This window comes from Hyla sarda, unplaced genomic scaffold, assembly GCF_029499605.1.
Source record: "Hyla sarda isolate aHylSar1 unplaced genomic scaffold, aHylSar1.hap1 scaffold_220, whole genome shotgun sequence".
Taxonomy (NCBI): Eukaryota; Metazoa; Chordata; class Amphibia; order Anura; family Hylidae; genus Hyla; species Hyla sarda.
This window is the reverse complement of record NW_026608873.1, coordinates 135,466-157,578: the sequence shown is the minus strand read 5'-3', so window position 1 is coordinate 157,578 and position 22,113 is coordinate 135,466. Positions and strand designations below refer to the sequence as shown.

At 42.8% G+C, this 22,113-nt stretch overlaps 6 non-coding genes across 6 annotated transcripts; all 6 read right to left on the bottom strand.

Annotated features, from left to right (window-relative positions):
- Window positions 1-542: 542 nt before the first annotated feature.
- LOC130320354 (U2 spliceosomal RNA) lies at window positions 543-733 on the bottom strand. Its single transcript, XR_008866256.1, has one exon. It is a non-coding gene; the product is annotated as a U2 spliceosomal RNA (small nuclear RNA).
- A 2,085-nt stretch (window positions 734-2,818) lies between these two features.
- Window positions 2,819-3,009, bottom strand: LOC130320353 (U2 spliceosomal RNA). Its single transcript, XR_008866255.1, has one exon. It is a non-coding gene; the product is annotated as a U2 spliceosomal RNA (small nuclear RNA).
- A 2,090-nt stretch (window positions 3,010-5,099) lies between these two features.
- On the bottom strand, window positions 5,100-5,290 carry LOC130320352 (U2 spliceosomal RNA). The gene has a single exon (XR_008866254.1). It is a non-coding gene; the product is annotated as a U2 spliceosomal RNA (small nuclear RNA).
- A 10,649-nt stretch (window positions 5,291-15,939) lies between these two features.
- LOC130320351 (U2 spliceosomal RNA) lies at window positions 15,940-16,130 on the bottom strand. Its single transcript, XR_008866253.1, has one exon. It is a non-coding gene; the product is annotated as a U2 spliceosomal RNA (small nuclear RNA).
- Window positions 16,131-18,222: 2,092 nt separating this feature from the next.
- LOC130320546 (U2 spliceosomal RNA) lies at window positions 18,223-18,413 on the bottom strand. Its single transcript, XR_008866422.1, has one exon. It is a non-coding gene; the product is annotated as a U2 spliceosomal RNA (small nuclear RNA).
- A 2,091-nt stretch (window positions 18,414-20,504) lies between these two features.
- LOC130320545 (U2 spliceosomal RNA) lies at window positions 20,505-20,695 on the bottom strand. The gene has a single exon (XR_008866421.1). It is a non-coding gene; the product is annotated as a U2 spliceosomal RNA (small nuclear RNA).
- Between the last annotated feature and the right edge of the window lie 1,418 nt (window positions 20,696-22,113).

The following is a 22,113-nucleotide window of genomic DNA, read 5'->3' as shown; positions in this document are numbered from 1 at the left end:
TACCACAGAAGCAATGCATGGTCAATGTACAGCAATGACACACCTGTGTGAACAGCCAGGAGACCCCCCCCCCCCCCCCATGTTATGTTACATAGTTACATAGTTAGTACGGTCGAAAAAAGACATATGTCCATCAAGTTCAACCAGGGAATTAAGGGGTAGGGGTGTGGCGCGATATTGGGGAAGGGATGAGATTTTATATTTCTTCATAAGCATTAATCTTATTTTGTCAATTAGGAACATTCAGCACCCACCCGCTATCAAGGCAGCTGCCTATCATGTCATGCCCTACCTGCACAGGTGTGCTGGCTACTCAAATGATCCAATTAAGGAGGCCATTTAGTCAGCAGCAGCAGAAGTCCTGTGCCTGGACGCTCCAACAGGGGCCAGACACAAGCAGAAGCAGAAGCAGCAGAAGCAGCAGCAGCAGCACCACCTTTTGTTTTTTGGCTGCAGCAGCAAGGCCCACAGGGCTGGCTAGCTGGCTAGCCAGCAAGCAGGTAGCAATGAAAGTAGGAATCTTTCTTTTTAACCCTGTAAGGGGGTGGTGCACTGTACCCGAAGATACTGCCATATCGGGTCAATGCATAGGGCGACGGAAGCAAGCTTCGAAATCGGCCCCCGTTCTCAAAAATCCATTTAATATATGGTCCCCAGATAGGGGACGTATCAGATATTAAACTGATAAGAACAGATACTACACTTGATCTTAGCCAAAAGGCCGAGAAGCGATAACCGTGAAAGGGGCGGGCCCAAAAAGGTCCCCTTCATGGGCACTATCACTGCTTGCTGTCAGGGAGGCTGCCAGACAATTTTCCATGCACACTCTGGGCTGGGGGGCAGTCAACCACCAGTACACACAGCAGAACCTAAACCCATACCATTATTGCTAAGCAGCAAGACAGGGGCCCATTGCACTCCCACGGGGCCTTTTTAAATGCAATCCATAACCCGGATTTGCCAGGAACCCTTCTTACTCCTCCTACTTGCATGTGACACTGGGCTTAGGATCTGCATAGGAAACACACACACAAGCACACACCTACCTTTGTTGCCTGCAGATGCCTCCTTGGCTGTCCCCAAACGGTATCAAACCAACACCCACGGGAAGCTGTAAGCATAGAGGACATGCCTGCACCCCATTGGACTTACCTGTGTGGGTTAAATCCGGGTTATTTGACAACCTATGGCGGTGATGGTTCTGCTCAGGCAGAGCAGTGCTGATGCTCCTCATAAAGCTGTCGCTGCTGTGAAGGTTCTAGGTGACATCACAAATCCCTATGGTTACATACACAACAAAGCTGGGTTGTTGTTGTTTACACTCTGCAAGGCCTGTGGAAGTGAGTGACATCATAGCACTGTAGTTCTGAGGGTTCTAGATGGATGCAACAATCTCCTGTTGCTTCTATGAAGGCCATAATAGACGACATCACCAAACAGCTCCATAGTCACATACACAGCAAAGGAGAGATGTTGTTTACACCTAGTGATGTCAGTGGTATTGAGTGACATCACAGCACAGTGCTAAGGCTCCTGGGCCTGGACACAGCAGCGGCTGCAATATCTCAACGGAGAATACGTTTATATATATGTGTGTGTGTGCGCGTATATATATATATATATATATATATATATATATATTTCTCCGCCGAAATCACTTTTAAACCCATTTCCACCTTTTTTTCCCTTCTCTTCCTCTTACTTTTTTTTCACGTTTTTTTACGTTTTTCTCCTTTTCGCCTCTTTTCTGGGCGTATTATTCTTCTTTTTCTTCTTTTTTTTCGTCTAATGCATACCCCATCAGTGCAGCAATGCTTATTCAATACCGCCAGCAGATGGAGACACTGGGGGATAATTTTCTAAGGATTTATACTGATTTTTCCTGTCTGAATTTGTCGCACAGAAAGTTGCAGGCCAAATATGTGTGACATTTCTGCGACTTTAGCTTCTAGAGCATTTTTACAACATTATACATAGGTGCTGAATACATAAAAAGCGACTGTTCAGCGACAGACAAGTCGCATCGGCTGAAAGTAGGCCAGAATGTCAGTCCATGTTGGAGCAGGTTTAGATACAGTCTAAAGTATAGATCTCAAAGTCTGTGCACAGAATTTAGCAAGGGCCTCGCACCTTCTGATGCATCAGGTAGGTGCACAATAGCATAGCCTAACCCTCTGTACTTTGGTCTATATTGATGCGGGACATAGACAGCCAGCTGATGACCAATCCATTAGTGCAATGGATGGCTGGAAGCATTTGTCTTTGCCTTTGCAATACCACAGAAGCAATGCATGGTCAATGTACAGCAATGACACACCTGTGTGAACAGCCAGGAGACCCCCCCCCCCCCCCCCCATGTTATGTTACATAGTTACATAGTTAGTACGGTCGAAAAAAGACATATGTCCATCAAGTTCAACCAGGGAATTAAGGGGTAGGGGTGTGGCGCGATATTGGGGAAGGGATGAGATTTTATATTTCTTCATAAGCATTAATCTTATTTTGTCAATTAGGAACATTCAGCACCCACCCGCTATCAAGGCAGCTGCCTATCATGTCATGCCCTACCTGCACAGGTGTGCTGGCTACTCAAATGATCCAATTAAGGAGGCCATTTAGTCAGCAGCAGCAGAAGTCCTGTGCCTGGACGCTCCAACAGGGGCCAGACACAAGCAGAAGCAGAAGCAGCAGAAGCAGCAGCAGCAGCACCACCTTTTGTTTTTTGGCTGCAGCAGCAAGGCCCACAGGGCTGGCTAGCTGGCTAGCCAGCAAGCAGGTAGCAATGAAAGTAGGAATCTTTCTTTTTAACCCTGTAAGGGGGTGGTGCACTGTACCCGAAGATACTGCCATATCGGGTCAATGCATAGGGCGACGGAAGCAAGCTTCGAAATCGGCCCCCGTTCTCAAAAATCCATTTAATATATGGTCCCCAGATAGGGGACGTATCAGATATTAAACTGATAAGAACAGATACTACACTTGATCTTAGCCAAAAGGCCGAGAAGCGATAACCGTGAAAGGGGCGGGCCCAACAAGGTCCCCTTCATGGGCACTATCACTGCTTGCTGTCAGGGAGGCTGCCAGACAATTTTCCATGCACACTCTGGGCTGGGGGGCAGTCAACCACCAGTACACACAGCAGAACCTAAACCCATACCATTATTGCTAAGCAGCAAGACAGGGGCCCATTGCACTCCCACGGGGCCTTTTTAAATGCAATCCATAACCCGGATTTGCCAGGAACCCTTCTTACTCCTCCTACTTGCATGTGACACTGGGCTTAGGATCTGCATAGGAAACACACACACAAGCACACACCTACCTTTGTTGCCTGCAGATGCCTCCTTGGCTGTCCCCAAACGGTATCAAACCAACACCCACGGGAAGCTGTAAGCATAGAGGACATGCCTGCACCCCATTGGACTTACCTGTGTGGGTTAAATCCGGGTTATTTGACAACCTATGGCGGTGATGGTTCTGCTCAGGCAGAGCAGTGCTGATGCTCCTCATAAAGCTGTCGCTGCTGTGAAGGTTCTAGGTGACATCACAAATCCCTATGGTTACATACACAACAAAGCTGGGTTGTTGTTGTTTACACTCTGCAAGGCCTGTGGAAGTGAGTGACATCATAGCACTGTAGTTCTGAGGGTTCTAGATGGATGCAACAATCTCCTGTTGCTTCTATGAAGGCCATAATAGACGACATCACCAAACAGCTCCATAGTCACATACACAGCAAAGGAGAGATGTTGTTTACACCTAGTGATGTCAGTGGTATTGAGTGACATCACAGCACAGTGCTAAGGCTCCTGGGCCTGGACACAGCAGCGGCTGCAATATCTCAACGGAGAATACGTTTATATATATGTGTGTGTGTGCGCGTATATATATATATATATATATATATATATATATATATTTCTCCGCCGAAATCACTTTTAAACCCATTTCCACCTTTTTTTCCCTTCTCTTCCTCTTACTTTTTTTTCACGTTTTTTTACGTTTTTCTCCTTTTCGCCTCTTTTCTGGGCGTATTATTCTTCTTTTTCTTCTTTTTTTTCGTCTAATGCATACCCCATCAGTGCAGCAATGCTTATTCAATACCGCCAGCAGATGGAGACACTGGGGGATAATTTTCTAAGGATTTATACTGATTTTTCCTGTCTGAATTTGTCGCACAGAAAGTTGCAGGCCAAATATGTGTGACATTTCTGCGACTTTAGCTTCTAGAGCATTTTTACAACATTATACATAGGTGCTGAATACATAAAAAGCGACTGTTCAGCGACAGACAAGTCGCATCGGCTGAAAGTAGGCCAGAATGTCAGTCCATGTTGGAGCAGGTTTAGATACAGTCTAAAGTATAGATCTCAAAGTCTGTGCACAGAATTTAGCAAGGGCCTCGCACCTTCTGATGCATCAGGTAGGTGCACAATAGCATAGCCTAACCCTCTGTACTTTGGTCTATATTGATGCGGGACATAGACAGCCAGCTGATGACCAATCCATTAGTGCAATGGATGGCTGGAAGCATTTGTCTTTGCCTTTGCAATACCACAGAAGCAATGCATGGTCAATGTACAGCAATGACACACCTGTGTGAACAGCCAGGAGACCCCCCCCCCCCCCCCCCCCCATGTTATGTTACATAGTTACATAGTTAGTACGGTCGAAAAAAGACATATGTCCATCAAGTTCAACCAGGGAATTAAGGGGTAGGGGTGTGGCGCGATATTGGGGAAGGGATGAGATTTTATATTTCTTCATAAGCATTAATCTTATTTTGTCAATTAGGAACATTCAGCACCCACCCGCTATCAAGGCAGCTGCCTATCATGTCATGCCCTACCTGCACAGGTGTGCTGGCTACTCAAATGATCCAATTAAGGAGGCCATTTAGTCAGCAGCAGCAGAAGTCCTGTGCCTGGACGCTCCAACAGGGGCCAGACACAAGCAGAAGCAGAAGCAGCAGAAGCAGCAGCAGCAGCACCACCTTTTGTTTTTTGGCTGCAGCAGCAAGGCCCACAGGGCTGGCTAGCTGGCTAGCCAGCAAGCAGGTAGCAATGAAAGTAGGAATCTTTCTTTTTAACCCTGTAAGGGGGTGGTGCACTGTACCCGAAGATACTGCCATATCGGGTCAATGCATAGGGCGACGGAAGCAAGCTTCGAAATCGGCCCCCGTTCTCAAAAATCCATTTAATATATGGTCCCCAGATAGGGGACGTATCAGATATTAAACTGATAAGAACAGATACTACACTTGATCTTAGCCAAAAGGCCGAGAAGCGATAACCGTGAAAGGGGCGGGCCCAACAAGGTCCCCTTCATGGGCACTATCACTGCTTGCTGTCAGGGAGGCTGCCAGACAATTTTCCATGCACACTCTGGGCTGGGGGGCAGTCAACCACCAGTACACACAGCAGAACCTAAACCCATACCATTATTGCTAAGCAGCAAGACAGGGGCCCATTGCACTCCCACGGGGCCTTTTTAAATGCAATCCATAACCCGGATTTGCCAGGAACCCTTCTTACTCCTCCTACTTGCATGTGACACTGGGCTTAGGATCTGCATAGGAAACACACACACAAGCACACACCTACCTTTGTTGCCTGCAGATGCCTCCTTGGCTGTCCCCAAACGGTATCAAACCAACACCCACGGGAAGCTGTAAGCATAGAGGACATGCCTGCACCCCATTGGACTTACCTGTGTGGGTTAAATCCGGGTTATTTGACAACCTATGGCGGTGATGGTTCTGCTCAGGCAGAGCAGTGCTGATGCTCCTCATAAAGCTGTCGCTGCTGTGAAGGTTCTAGGTGACATCACAAATCCCTATGGTTACATACACAACAAAGCTGGGTTGTTGTTGTTTACACTCTGCAAGGCCTGTGGAAGTGAGTGACAACATAGCACTGTAGTTCTGAGGGTTCTAGATGGATGCAACAATCTCCTGTTGCTTCTATGAAGGCCATAATAGACGACATCACCAAACAGCTCCATAGTCACATACACAGCAAAGGAGAGATGTTGTTTACACCTAGTGATGTCAGTGGTATTGAGTGACATCACAGCACAGTGCTAAGGCTCCTGGGCCTGGACACAGCAGCGGCTGCAATATCTCAACGGAGAATACGTTTATATATATGTGTGTGTGTGCGCGTATATATATATATATATATATATATATAAAGACAAAAAATATTGCAGCACAACTCAAAAAATATAGTGGGTGCCAAGCAAACCAGGCCCGATCAAGGCCAGCAGATACTAGAACCAAGCAAAAAGGTGCAGCACTCCAATTCCGGTAGAAAAAGATTTGTGTATTTATTCACCACATCTCAAAAATACAGCAACGTTTCAGCTCAACAATAGAGCCTTTCTCAAGCTTAGTGACAACTGCTAGGTAGGGGGTTTTTATACCCAATCAAGTGTGTATAATCAACATACAATTAAAACAATCCAAAGTGTGCAATTCGTAATCAATACAGTGCAGTAGATTAATAAGTGCTCATACATAAAGTACTATTACAGTACATAAAGTGCTGGATGATTAAAAACATATACATAAATAAGAAATGCTTGAAACTGTAGACTCATAGTTAATAACATAATTATTGGTATGTAAAACACCTGTAGTGAACATGATTATATAATATAATCGCATGGAAGAACTCACCCGCTCTGTGTGTCTAATGGCGCTGACGGCTTGTGGTATTCGGCTGTGCGCGTGCGCCAACCTTCTGATGCGGTCGGCTCGTACTGACTCGCCGGACGCATGCGTCAGAAACCAAAACAAACAAGTCATGTGATAAAGCACATGACTTGTATGTCAGCTGACCCGTTGCCACGGATACCTCCGACGCAACAAGCTGTCGTAGGTGTCCGAAACGGGAAATGTATAATGAGTACATAGAATAACATGTGGTGGATGTGACATTATTGGTGTAAAACATCACTAGTGCGTAATATTAACCAATTAGTACTAGAACATAGCAAGTACTAGATAGTGCTTGATATAACACCTGTGCATAAGTACTCAAAATTAAACACATAAACATTCTGTGAACATACATTGTAATATTATTATGTGTAATTGTATAAGGATTCAATTGAATCTAGAGTGTGTTCCACCCATATAGAGGGTCATAGAGGAAGAGGACACCAGGGGATGGTCAGGGATTCTCTGGGTCAAAACGGATAAAAAATAATAAAAATATAAAAAATAAAATAAAAGAATAATAAATAAAGAAGATGTAATAAATATAAAAAAATATAGAGAAAAAATAAAGAAATAAATATAAATAAAATCCATCATCAAGTAAAAAAATTATTTTAAAAAACAAATTAAATAAAGAAACAAATAATTAAATAGGATACAAGTTGTGGTCACATGATCTCCAACTGAAGGCAAAGGGACTGGTGTGTGTGTCACTTAACTCCCTGGTTTGTAGGGTACTGGTTGAGCCACCTAACAAGAAGCCCCACCAACACCACCAGAAGTCTCTCCGGTACAGAGGGAACAGAAGACCCCTACCTCCAGAGAAACTCCATCTACAGCCAAAACGGGAGTGTGCCCGCTATTTCAGCAGCACCTGCTAGGACACATATAACACACCATCCCTCATGCATGCCAACCTGTTCTAGGGTAGACCACCAAGATATAGTAGATAAAGGAATAAAGAAATATAATAAAAAAAATAAAAAAATATAGAAATATTAAAATAAAAAAAATATCAAAAATAAAAAATAGAAATAAACAATATGAAAAAAATCAAACAAATATATTTAAACCAAACAAATATGTTTGACCCAGGTACCTGCACCAACCACAGGTCTGACCTATACCTATGACCACCCGTGGATGTCTACTTATAAGAAAGATATAATCAATCCATTTCAAAATCTAAATATAGTGCCACAACCACCATAGTTAATGTACTGTTTTTATTGGAATAGATGGAGCAGAATAAGCAAATACAACTATTCAGAGCGTGTGATGTTCTTCCAGCGTCTTGTTCAAGTATTGTAACAATCTGAAAACATAAACAAATAAATAAGTATTAATAAAGGCACAGCAATAGTCACATAAAATGCTTAGAATAGAGGTAAACATGATCATGAGCTTTCGAGACACGCAAAAATTTCCTATATAGTGTTAAACTCAGCGTTCATACCATGTGGACGTAAAGAATTTAACCTGTGTATCCACCAAAGCTCCTTCTTTCTAAGTAAAGCCAGTCTGTCGCCGCCCCGACTGGGGATGGGGACATGATCAATGGCCATAAAGCGAAGATCTTTCTCATCATGTTGCATCTCGCTAAAGTGTTTAGATACCGGTAGGTCCATTTTCTTACGTCTAATGCAGTACCTATGATTGTTAATCCTCGTTTTGAGGCTCCAAGTGGTTTGTCCGACATACAAAAGTTGACATGGACACATTAGTACATAAATGACCCATGTGGAGTCACACGTCAAAAAGTGTCTAAGTGTGTAAATATAATCTGTTTGGGGATGTTTGAAATTAGAGCCCTTCATCATTTGTGTACAATTTATGCATGAAAGACAGGGGTATGAACCCAGCCTCCTACTGGTAAGGAATGTTTGTCCCCCCGTCTTCTTTTTCAATGCTGTTGTGTTTACCAATTTGTCCTTAAGGCTAGTTGACCTCCTATAAGACATCAATGGGTTAGATTTGAATTCTTTTTTTATTATTTTTTATCCGTTTTGACCCAGAGAATCCCTGACCATCCCCTGGTGTCCTCTTCCTCTATGACCCTCTATATGGGTGGAACACACTCTAGATTCAATTGAATCCTTATACAATTACACATAATAATATTACAATGTATGTTCACAGAATGTTTATGTGTTTAATTTTGAGTACTTATGCACAGGTGTTATATCAAGCACTATCTAGTACTTGCTATGTTCTAGTACTAATTGGTTAATATTACGCACTAGTGATGTTTTACACCAATAATGTCACATCCACCACATGTTATTCTATGTACTCATTATACATTTCCCGTTTCGGACACCTACGACAGCTTGTTGCGTCGGAGGTATCCGTGGCAACGGGTCAGCTGACATACAAGTCATGTGCTTTATCACATGACTTGTTTGTTTTGGTTTCTGACGCATGCGTCCGGCGAGTCAGTACGAGCCGACCGCATCAGAAGGTTGGCGCACGCGCACAGCCGAATACCACAAGCCGTCAGCGCCATTAGACACACAGAGCGGGTGAGTTCTTCCATGCGATTATATTATATAATCATGTTCACTACAGGTGTTTTACATACCAATAATTATGTTATTAACTATGAGTCTACAGTTTCAAGCATTTCTTATTTATGTATATGTTTTTAATCATCCAGCACTTTATGTACTGTAATAGTACTTTATGTATGAGCACTTATTAATCTACTGCACTGTATTGATTACGAATTGCACACTTTGGATTGTTTTAATTGTATGTTGATTATACACACTTGATTGGGTATAAAAACCCCCTACCTAGCAGTTGTCACTAAGCTTGAGAAAGGCTCTATTGTTGAGCTGAAACGTTGCTGTATTTTTGAGATGTGGTGAATAAATACACAAATCTTTTTCTACCGGAATTGGAGTGCTGCACCTTTTTGCTTGGTTCTAGTATCTGCTGGCCTTGATCGGGCCTGGTTTGCTTGGCACCCACTATATTTTTTGAGTTGTGCTGCAATATTTTTTGTCTTTATTGAGCTGATCACTATTTTGCTGGCACACTGCTAACATGGAGACGAATTCTGAGGATAGATCACCACATGTCTCGTCTTATGCTGAAGAGGAGGTGAATAGGATCCTTAGTGGCTTGAGAGGTGACGCAACTTTCCTGGCAACGCCGACCATCACGGATGTTAAACGCAAGTATGAATATGAGTCTAAGCATGCCATCATTTTGGACTTGCATCTAACTACGTTGGGGGAATATTACAAATGCAAGAGGATCCCTAGAGGGATGAGATCGAGATTGAGACCTACGGTACATACTGAAAATGTGGACTTTAGGAAAAAGTTTGAGAGTATATCAGACAGATATGCTCTTGACATTATTCTACTTAATTTGGATTTTTTACAACAAGAACTGTTGACTGTTAGAGAGAAATTAATTGAATTGGAAGCAAACTTAAGTACTATGCTATCTACTGATGATTTCAATAAATATATGGAGAAAACCAAAGGTTTCCTTGATAAATTTAAGAATGACACGATGGATATTAAGAAAAAAAAGTGGTATAGAGATCTTGGTGATTATACAGCTGGTCGGGTATACACATGGAACCAATTTGATTACAACTATACCAACAAACCTGGCGCCATGAACAAGAAAGGGAAGAATAATAACTTTGTTCAAGCTAATATTGATCCTGATGCTTCTTCTTTTTTATTAAAAGACTTGAGGGGGGATCATCCTCCCAGTACCCCCATAGGAAACCAACCAGAAGGGGAGGAAGGAAACGCAACAGGTTCCGGAAAAACAAGAAATCAACGGCCACCCAAGATACAACAACGGACTCAACCCTCCCGGAAAAGGACTTAAATACCTTACAAACTGTGGTAAATATCTCCTCTCATACCTTAACTGATGCCCAAATATCTTTGTTATCTAAGGGTCTATCCTATTGCTTAATATCAGTTCCAGACTGGTTTTCTATTGAATGTGATTTGCAGGCCTTTTTTAGACGGATAAAATTAAAAATCTGGTTTAATACGCATAATGATGTAACTCAAGTCTCTAATGTTGTTAATAGTGGACACGAATTATGTCTAAAAAATTTTGGATTATTTAACAAAAGTACATTTAATCCAGGGATAGTTTCACACCCACTTGATACATATATAGCAATGGTTAAACATGACCTGGAACAGCTTAAATTAGAATTTGAGACAGAGGGGTGTAGACAACATAACCTCACACAAGCAGAAAAAGAAGCGTTGGATCAGCTTGTCCGTGACCACGACCTCACCATCAAACCTGCGGATAAGGGTGGTGGGGTCGTGGTGATGGACACAGCTGAGTACAACAAGGAATTATACAGACAACTTAATGACACTACAACATACCAGAGATTAGATAGTGATCCCAAACATCTGATTAGGAACAAGTTGTTAAGAGTAGTAGAGGAAGCACATACAAACCAATTGATTGACGACAGTTTAAGAGATTTTCTGATAATACAACATCCAGTAACACCTACCATATATGTATTGCCCAAGATCCATAAATCGTTGGAGTGTCCACCTGGTAGGCCCATAGTATCAGGGCGTAATGGTATCTTGAGTAATGCTTCTATTTTTTTGGATAGAATTTTGAGGCCTTTTGTCTTTGAGTCCAAATCCTATATCAGGGATACTAGCGATTTCTTGTTGAAAATTCGTGATGTCAGGATTCCAGAGGATGTGTTTCTGGTGTCCTTTGACATCACGAGTCTATATACTTCTATCAGTCACGAAAAGGGTATGGCGGCAATACAGAGGGTCTTGGCGAAATCAGCATTTTCCCTGACAGCTCAAGACTTTGTACTGCAGCTGTTGTTCCTCATCCTTACCAACAATTATTTTCTTTTTGAGGGCCAGTTCTTTCTGCAACGTGTAGGTACCGCCATGGGCACCAATGTGGCGCCCATGTACGCGAACCTATACGTTGCGGACATGGAGGAGGATGTCGTCTATTCATGCCACCACTTCAGACATTGTCTGGGGTGGTGGCGGTTTATTGACGACATCTTCCTCCTGTGGTCTGGCTCAGAGTCTGAACTTTTTGATTTTTTTCAATTCTTAAATAATATTGACACCAACATCAAATTCACTATGACCCATTCTAGGGAAAGCATTAGCTTTCTTGATGTAATGATTCATAGAGATGGTAACAAGTTGGGGACATGTTTATACACTAAACCAACTGACAAAAATACACTCTTACATTTTCGCAGTTGTCATCCTAGACGTATGATAGAATCCCTACCATACAGCCAGATGCTGAGGGCTAGGAGGATTGTTGATGATGATACGGTTCTACGAACCACTTTGGATAATATGACTAACAATTTCCGAGAGCGAGGGTATCCCATATCAGTCATTTCTAAACATAGAGAGAGGGTTGAGACCCTTGATAGGGAGACTACACTCAGACCCAAACCAAGAATTACAGAAAAAAGGATTCCTTTTACATCTAACTACAATGTACGCAGTGGAGCTATTTCACGAATAATTAATAGACACTGGTATATTTTACAAAATAGTTTTGCAAATATTCAAGAATTCAAATCTAACCCATTGATGTCTTATAGGAGGTCAACTAGCCTTAAGGACAAATTGGTAAACACAACAGCATTGAAAAAGAAGACGGGGGGACAAACATTCCTTACCAGTAGGAGGCTGGGTTCATACCCCTGTCTTTCATGCATAAATTGTACACAAATGATGAAGGGCTCTAATTTCAAACATCCCCAAACAGATTATATTTACACACTTAGACACTTTTTGACGTGTGACTCCACATGGGTCATTTATGTACTAATGTGTCCATGTCAACTTTTGTATGTCGGACAAACCACTTGGAGCCTCAAAACGAGGATTAACAATCATAGGTACTGCATTAGACGTAAGAAAATGGACCTACCGGTATCTAAACACTTTAGCGAGATGCAACATGATGAGAAAGATCTTCGCTTTATGGCCATTGATCATGTCCCCATCCCCAGTCGGGGCGGCGACAGACTGGCTTTACTTAGAAAGAAGGAGCTTTGGTGGATACACAGGTTAAATTCTTTACGTCCACATGGTATGAACGCTGAGTTTAACACTATATAGGAAATTTTTGCGTGTCTCGAAAGCTCATGATCATGTTTACCTCTATTCTAAGCATTTTATGTGACTATTGCTGTGCCTTTATTAATACTTATTTATTTGTTTATGTTTTCAGATTGTTACAATACTTGAACAAGACGCTGGAAGAACATCACACGCTCTGAATAGTTGTATTTGCTTATTCTGCTCCATCTATTCCAATAAAAACAGTACATTAACTATGGTGGTTGTGGCACTATATTTAGATTTTGAAATGGATTGATTATATCTTTCTTATAAGTAGACATCCACGGGTGGTCATAGGTATAGGTCAGACCTGTGGTTGGTGCAGGTACCTGGGTCAAACATATTTGTTTGGTTTAAATATATTTGTTTGATTTTTTTCATATTGTTTATTTCTATTTTTTATTTTTGATATTTTTTTTATTTTAATATTTCTATATTTTTTTATTTTTTTTATTATATTTCTTTATTCCTTTATCTACTATATCTTGGTGGTCTACCCTAGAACAGGTTGGCATGCATGAGGGATGGTGTGTTATATGTGTCCTAGCAGGTGCTGCTGAAATAGCGGGCACACTCCCGTTTTGGCTGTAGATGGAGTTTCTCTGGAGGTAGGGGTCTTCTGTTCCCTCTGTACCGGAGAGACTTCTGGTGGTGTTGGTGGGGCTTCTTGTTAGGTGGCTCAACCAGTACCCTACAAACCAGGGAGTTAAGTGACACACACACCAGTCCCTTTGCCTTCAGTTGGAGATCATGTGACCACAACTTGTATCCTATTTAATTATTTGTTTCTTTATTTAATTTGTTTTTTAAAATAATTTTTTTACTTGATGATGGATTTTATTTATATTTATTTCTTTATTTTTTCTCTATATTTTTTTATATTTATTACATCTTCTTTATTTATTATTCTTTTATTTTATTTTTTATATTTTTATTATTTTTTATCCGTTTTGACCCAGAGAATCCCTGACCATCCCCTGGTGTCCTCTTCCTCTATGACCCTCTATATGGGTGGAACACACTCTAGATTCAATTGAATCCTTATACAATTACACATAATAATATTACAATGTATGTTCACAGAATGTTTATGTGTTTAATTTTGAGTACTTATGCACAGGTGTTATATCAAGCACTATCTAGTACTTGCTATGTTCTAGTACTAATTGGTTAATATTACGCACTAGTGATGTTTTACACCAATAATGTCACATCCACCACATGTTATTCTATGTACTCATTATACATTTCCCGTTTCGGACACCTACGACAGCTTGTTGCGTCGGAGGTATCCGTGGCAACGGGTCAGCTGACATACAAGTCATGTGCTTTATCACATGACTTGTTTGTTTTGGTTTCTGACGCATGCGTCCGGCGAGTCAGTACGAGCCGACCGCATCAGAAGGTTGGCGCACGCGCACAGCCGAATACCACAAGCCGTCAGCGCCATTAGACACACAGAGCGGGTGAGTTCTTCCATGCGATTATATTATATAATCATGTTCACTACAGGTGTTTTACATACCAATAATTATGTTATTAACTATGAGTCTACAGTTTCAAGCATTTCTTATTTATGTATATGTTTTTAATCATCCAGCACTTTATGTACTGTAATAGTACTTTATGTATGAGCACTTATTAATCTACTGCACTGTATTGATTACGAATTGCACACTTTGGATTGTTTTAATTGTATGTTGATTATACACACTTGATTGGGTATAAAAACCCCCTACCTAGCAGTTGTCACTAAGCTTGAGAAAGGCTCTATTGTTGAGCTGAAACGTTGCTGTATTTTTGAGATGTGGTGAATAAATACACAAATCTTTTTCTACCGGAATTGGAGTGCTGCAACTTTTTGCTTGGTTCTAGTATATATATATATATATATATATATATATATATATATATATATTTCTCCGCCGAAATCACTTTTAAACCCATTTCCACCTTTTTTTCCCTTCTCTTCCTCTTACTTTTTTTTCACGTTTTTTTACGTTTTTCTCCTTTTCGCCTCTTTTCTGGGCGTATTATTCTTCTTTTTCTTCTTTTTTTTCGTCTAATGCATACCCCATCAGTGCAGCAATGCTTATTCAATACCGCCAGCAGATGGAGACACTGGGGGATAATTTTCTAAGGATTTATACTGATTTTTCCTGTCTGAATTTGTCGCACAGAAAGTTGCAGGCCAAATATGTGTGACATTTCTGCGACTTTAGCTTCTAGAGCATTTTTACAACATTATACATAGGTGCTGAATACATAAAAAGCGACTGTTCAGCGACAGACAAGTCGCATCGGCTGAAAGTAGGCCAGAATGTCAGTCCATGTTGGAGCAGGTTTAGATACAGTCTAAAGTATAGATCTCAAAGTCTGTGCACAGAATTTAGCAAGGGCCTCGCACCTTCTGATGCATCAGGTAGGTGCACAATAGCATAGCCTAACCCTCTGTACTTTGGTCTATATTGATGCGGGACATAGACAGCCAGCTGATGACCAATCCATTAGTGCAATGGATGGCTGGAAGCATTTGTCTTTGCCTTTGCAATACCACAGAAGCAATGCATGGTCAATGTACAGCAATGACACACCTGTGTGAACAGCCAGGAGACCCCCCCCCCATGTTATGTTACATAGTTACATAGTTAGTACGGTCGAAAAAAGACATATGTCCATCAAGTTCAACCAGGGAATTAAGGGGTAGGGGTGTGGCGCGATATTGGGGAAGGGATGAGATTTTATATTTCTTCATAAGCATTAATCTTATTTTGTCAATTAGGAACATTCAGCACCCACCCGCTATCAAGGCAGCTGCCTATCATGTCATGCCCTACCTGCACAGGTGTGCTGGCTACTCAAATGATCCAATTAAGGAGGCCATTTAGTCAGCAGCAGCAGAAGTCCTGTGCCTGGACGCTCCAACAGGGGCCAGACACAAGCAGAAGCAGAAGCAGCAGAAGCAGCAGCAGCAGCACCACCTTTTGTTTTTTGGCTGCAGCAGCAAGGCCCACAGGGCTGGCTAGCTGGCTAGCCAGCAAGCAGGTAGCAATGAAAGTAGGAATCTTTCTTTTTAACCCTGTAAGGGGGTGGTGCACTGTACCCGAAGATACTGCCATATCGGGTCAATGCATAGGGCGACGGAAGCAAGCTTCGAAATCGGCCCCCGTTCTCAAAAATCCATTTAATATATGGTCCCCAGATAGGGGACGTATCAGATATTAAACTGATAAGAACAGATACTACACTTGATCTTAGCCAAAAGGCCGAGAAGCGATAACCGTGAAAGGGGCGGGCCCAACAAGGTCCCCTTCATGGGCACTATCACTGCTTGCTGTCAGGGAGGCTGCCAGACAATTTTCCATGCACACTCTGGGCTGGGGGGCAGTCAACCACCAGTACACACAGCAGAACCTAAACCCATACCATTATTGCTAAGCAGCAAGACAGGGGCCCATTGCACTCCCACGGGGCCTTTTTAAATGCAATCCATAACCCGGATTTGCCAGGAACCCTTCTTACTCCTCCTACTTGCATGTGACACTGGGCTTAGGATCTGCATAGGAAACACACACACAAGCACACACCTACCTTTGTTGCCTGCAGATGCCTCCTTGGCTGTCCCCAAACGGTATCAAACCAACACCCACGGGAAGCTGTAAGCATAGAGGACATGCCTGCACCCCATTGGACTTACCTGTGTGGGTTAAATCCGGGTTATTTGACAACCTATGGCGGTGATGGTTCTGCTCAGGCAGAGCAGTGCTGATGCTCCTCATAAAGCTGTCGCTGCTGTGAAGGTTCTAGGTGACATCACAAATCCCTATGGTTACATACACAACAAAGCTGGGTTGTTGTTGTTTACACTCTGCAAGGCCTGTGGAAGTGAGTGACATCATAGCACTGTAGTTCTGAGGGTTCTAGATGGATGCAACAATCTCCTGTTGCTTCTATGAAGGCCATAATAGACGACATCACCAAACAGCTCCATAGTCACATACACAGCAAAGGAGAGATGTTGTTTACACCTAGTGATGTCAGTGGTATTGAGTGACATCACAGCACAGTGCTAAGGCTCCTGGGCCTGGACACAGCAGCGGCTGCAATATCTCAACGGAGAATACGTTTATATATATGTGTGTGTGTGCGCGTATATATATATATATATATATATATATATATATATATATATATATATTTCTCCGCCGAAATCACTTTTAAACCCATTTCCACCTTTTTTTCCCTTCTCTTCCTCTTACTTTTTTTTCACGTTTTTTTACGTTTTTCTCCTTTTCGCCTCTTTTCTGGGCGTATTATTCTTCTTTTTCTTCTTTTTTTTCGTCTAATGCATACCCCATCAGTGCAGCAATGCTTATTCAATACCGCCAGCAGATGGAGACACTGGGGGATAATTTTCTAAGGATTTATACTGATTTTTCCTGTCTGAATTTGTCGCACAGAAAGTTGCAGGCCAAATATGTGTGACATTTCTGCGACTTTAGCTTCTAGAGCATTTTTACAACATTATACATAGGTGCTGAATACATAAAAAGCGACTGTTCAGCGACAGACAAGTCGCATCGGCTGAAAGTAGGCCAGAATGTCAGTCCATGTTGGAGCAGGTTTAGATACAGTCTAAAGTATAGATCTCAAAGTCTGTGCACAGAATTTAGCAAGGGCCTCGCACCTTCTGATGCATCAGGTAGGTGCACAATAGCATAGCCTAACCCTCTGTACTTTGGTCTATATTGATGCGGGACATAGACAGCCAGCTGATGACCAATCCATTAGTGCAATGGATGGCTGGAAGCATTTGTCTTTGCCTTTGCAATACCACAGAAGCAATGCATGGTCAATGTACAGCAATGACACACCTGTGTGAACAGCCAGGAGACCCCCCCCCCCCCATGTTATGTTACATAGTTACATAGTTAGTACGGTCGAAAAAAGACATATGTCCATCAAGTTCAACCAGGGAATTAAGGGGTAGGGGTGTGGCGCGATATTGGGGAAGGGATGAGATTTTATATTTCTTCATAAGCATTAATCTTATTTTGTCAATTAGGAACATTCAGCACCCACCCGCTATCAAGGCAGCTGCCTATCATGTCATGCCCTACCTGCACAGGTGTGCTGGCTACTCAAATGATCCAATTAAGGAGGCCATTTAGTCAGCAGCAGCAGAAGTCCTGTGCCTGGACGCTCCAACAGGGGCCAGACACAAGCAGAAGCAGAAGCAGCAGAAGCAGCAGCAGCAGCACCACCTTTTGTTTTTTGGCTGCAGCAGCAAGGCCCACAGGGCTGGCTAGCTGGCTAGCCAGCAAGCAGGTAGCAATGAAAGTAGGAATCTTTCTTTTTAACCCTGTAAGGGGGTGGTGCACTGTACCCGAAGATACTGCCATATCGGGTCAATGCATAGGGCGACGGAAGCAAGCTTCGAAATCGGCCCCCGTTCTCAAAAATCCATTTAATATATGGTCCCCAGATAGGGGACGTATCAGATATTAAACTGATAAGAACAGATACTACACTTGATCTTAGCCAAAAGGCCGAGAAGCGATAACCGTGAAAGGGGCGGGCCCAACAAGGTCCCCTTCATGGGCACTATCACTGCTTGCTGTCAGGGAGGCTGCCAGACAATTTTCCATGCACACTCTGGGCTGGGGGGCAGTCAACCACCAGTACACACAGCAGAACCTAAACCCATACCATTATTGCTAAGCAGCAAGACAGGGGCCCATTGCACTCCCACGGGGCCTTTTTAAATGCAATCCATAACCCGGATTTGCCAGGAACCCTTCTTACTCCTCCTACTTGCATGTGACACTGGGCTTAGGATCTGCATAGGAAACACACACACAAGCACACACCTACCTTTGTTGCCTGCAGATGCCTCCTTGGCTGTCCCCAAACGGTATCAAACCAACACCCACGGGAAGCTGTAAGCATAGAGGACATGCCTGCACCCCATTGGACTTACCTGTGTGGGTTAAATCCGGGTTATTTGACAACCTATGGCGGTGATGGTTCTGCTCAGGCAGAGCAGTGCTGATGCTCCTCATAAAGCTGTCGCTGCTGTGAAGGTTCTAGGTGACATCACAAATCCCTATGGTTACATACACAACAAAGCTGGGTTGTTGTTGTTTACACTCTGCAAGGCCTGTGGAAGTGAGTGACAACATAGCACTGTAGTTCTGAGGGTTCTAGATGGATGCAACAATCTCCTGTTGCTTCTATGAAGGCCATAATAGACGACATCACCAAACAGCTCCATAGTCACATACACAGCAAAGGAGAGATGTTGTTTACACCTAGTGATGTCAGTGGTATTGAGTGACATCACAGCACAGTGCTAAGGCTCCTGGGCCTGGACACAGCAGCGGCTGCAATATCTCAACGGAGAATACGTTTATATATATGTGTGTGTGTGCGCGTATATATATATATATATATATATATATATATATATATATATATATATATTTCTCCGCCGAAATCACTTTTAAACCCATTTCCACCTTTTTTTCCCTTCTCTTCCTCTTACTTTTTTTTCACGTTTTTTTACGTTTTTCTCCTTTTCGCCTCTTTTCTGGGTGTATTATTCTTCTTTTTCTTCTTTTTTTTCGTCTAATGCATACCCCATCAGTGCAGCAATGCTTATTCAATACCGCCAGCAGATGGAGACACTGGGGGATAATTTTCTAAGGATTTATACTGATTTTTCCTGTCTGAATTTGTCGCACAGAAAGTTGCAGGCCAAATATGTGTGACATTTCTGCGACTTTAGCTTCTAGAGCATTTTTACAACATTATACATAGGTGCTGAATACATAAAAAGCGACTGTTCAGCGACAGACAAGTCGCATCGGCTGAAAGTAGGCCAGAATGTCAGTCCATGTTGGAGCAGGTTTAGATACAGTCTAAAGTATAGATCTCAAAGTCTGTGCACAGAATTTAGCAAGGGCCTCGCACCTTCTGATGCATCAGGTAGGTGCACAATAGCATAGCCTAACCCTCTGTACTTTGGTCTATATTGATGCGGGACATAGACAGCCAGCTGATGACCAATCCATTAGTGCAATGGATGGCTGGAAGCATTTGTCTTTGCCTTTGCAATACCACAGAAGCAATGCATGGTCAATGTACAGCAATGACACACCTGTGTGAACAGCCAGGAGACCCCCCCCCCATGTTATGTTACATAGTTACATAGTTAGTACGGTCGAAAAAAGACATATGTCCATCAAGTTCAACCAGGGAATTAAGGGGTAGGGGTGTGGCGCGATATTGGGGAAGGGATGAGATTTTATATTTCTTCATAAGCATTAATCTTATTTTGTCAATTAGGAACATTCAGCACCCACCCGCTATCAAGGCAGCTGCCTATCATGTCATGCCCTACCTGCACAGGTGTGCTGGCTACTCAAATGATCCAATTAAGGAGGCCATTTAGTCAGCAGCAGCAGAAGTCCTGTGCCTGGACGCTCCAACAGGGGCCAGACACAAGCAGAAGCAGAAGCAGCAGAAGCAGCAGCAGCAGCACCACCTTTTGTTTTTTGGCTGCAGCAGCAAGGCCCACAGGGCTGGCTAGCTGGCTAGCCAGCAAGCAGGTAGCAATGAAAGTAGGAATCTTTCTTTTTAACCCTGTAAGGGGGTGGTGCACTGTACCCGAAGATACTGCCATATCGGGTCAATGCATAGGGCGACGGAAGCAAGCTTCGAAATCGGCCCCCGTTCTCAAAAATCCATTTAATATATGGTCCCCAGATAGGGGACGTATCAGATATTAAACTGATAAGAACAGATACTACACTTGATCTTAGCCAAAAGGCCGAGAAGCGATAACCGTGAAAGGGGCGGGCCCAACAAGGTCCCCTTCATGGGCACTATCACTGCTTGCTGTCAGGGAGGCTGCCAGACAATTTTCCATGCACACTCTGGGCTGGGGGGCAGTCAACCACCAGTACACACAGCAGAACCTAAACCCATACCATTATTGCTAAGCAGCAAGACAGGGGCCCATTGCACTCCCACGGGGCCTTTTTAAATGCAATCCATAACCCGGATTTGCCAGGAACCCTTCTTACTCCTCCTACTTGCATGTGACACTGGGCTTAGGATCTGCATAGGAAACACACACACAAGCACACACCTACCTTTGTTGCCTGCAGATGCCTCCTTGGCTGTCCCCAAACGGTATCAAACCAACACCCACGGGAAGCTGTAAGCATAGAGGACATGCCTGCACCCCATTGGACTTACCTGTGTGGGTTAAATCCGGGTTATTTGACAACCTATGGCGGTGATGGTTCTGCTCAGGCAGAGCAGTGCTGATGCTCCTCATAAAGCTGTCGCTGCTGTGAAGGTTCTAGGTGACATCACAAATCCCTATGGTTACATACACAACAAAGCTGGGTTGTTGTTGTTTACACTCTGCAAGGCCTGTGGAAGTGAGTGACATCATAGCACTGTAGTTCTGAGGGTTCTAGATGGATGCAACAATCTCCTGTTGCTTCTATGAAGGCCATAATAGACGACATCACCAAACAGCTCCATAGTCACATACACAGCAAAGGAGAGATGTTGTTTACACCTAGTGATGTCAGTGGTATTGAGTGACATCACAGCACAGTGCTAAGGCTCCTGGGCCTGGACACAGCAGCGGCTGCAATATCTCAACGGAGAATACGTTTATATATATGTGTGTGTGTGCGCGTATATATATATATATATATATATATATATATATATATATATTTCTCCGCCAAAATCACTTTTAAACCCATTTCCACCTTTTTTTCCCTTCTCTTCCTCTTACTTTTTTTTCACGTTTTTTTACGTTTTTCTCCTTTTCGCCTCTTTTCTGGGCGTATTATTCTTCTTTTTCTTCTTTTTTTTCGTCTAATGCATACCCCATCAGTGCAGCAATGCTTATTCAATACCGCCAGCAGATGGAGACACTGGGGGATAATTTTCTAAGGATTTATACTGATTTTTCCTGTCTGAATTTGTCGCACAGAAAGTTGCAGGCCAAATATGTGTGACATTTCTGCGACTTTAGCTTCTAGAGCATTTTTACAACATTATACATAGGTGCTGAATACATAAAAAGCGACTGTTCAGCGACAGACAAGTCGCATCGGCTGAAAGTAGGCCAGAATGTCAGTCCATGTTGGAGCAGGTTTAGATACAGTCTAAAGTATAGATCTCAAAGTCTGTGCACAGAATTTAGCAAGGGCCTCGCACCTTCTGATGCATCAG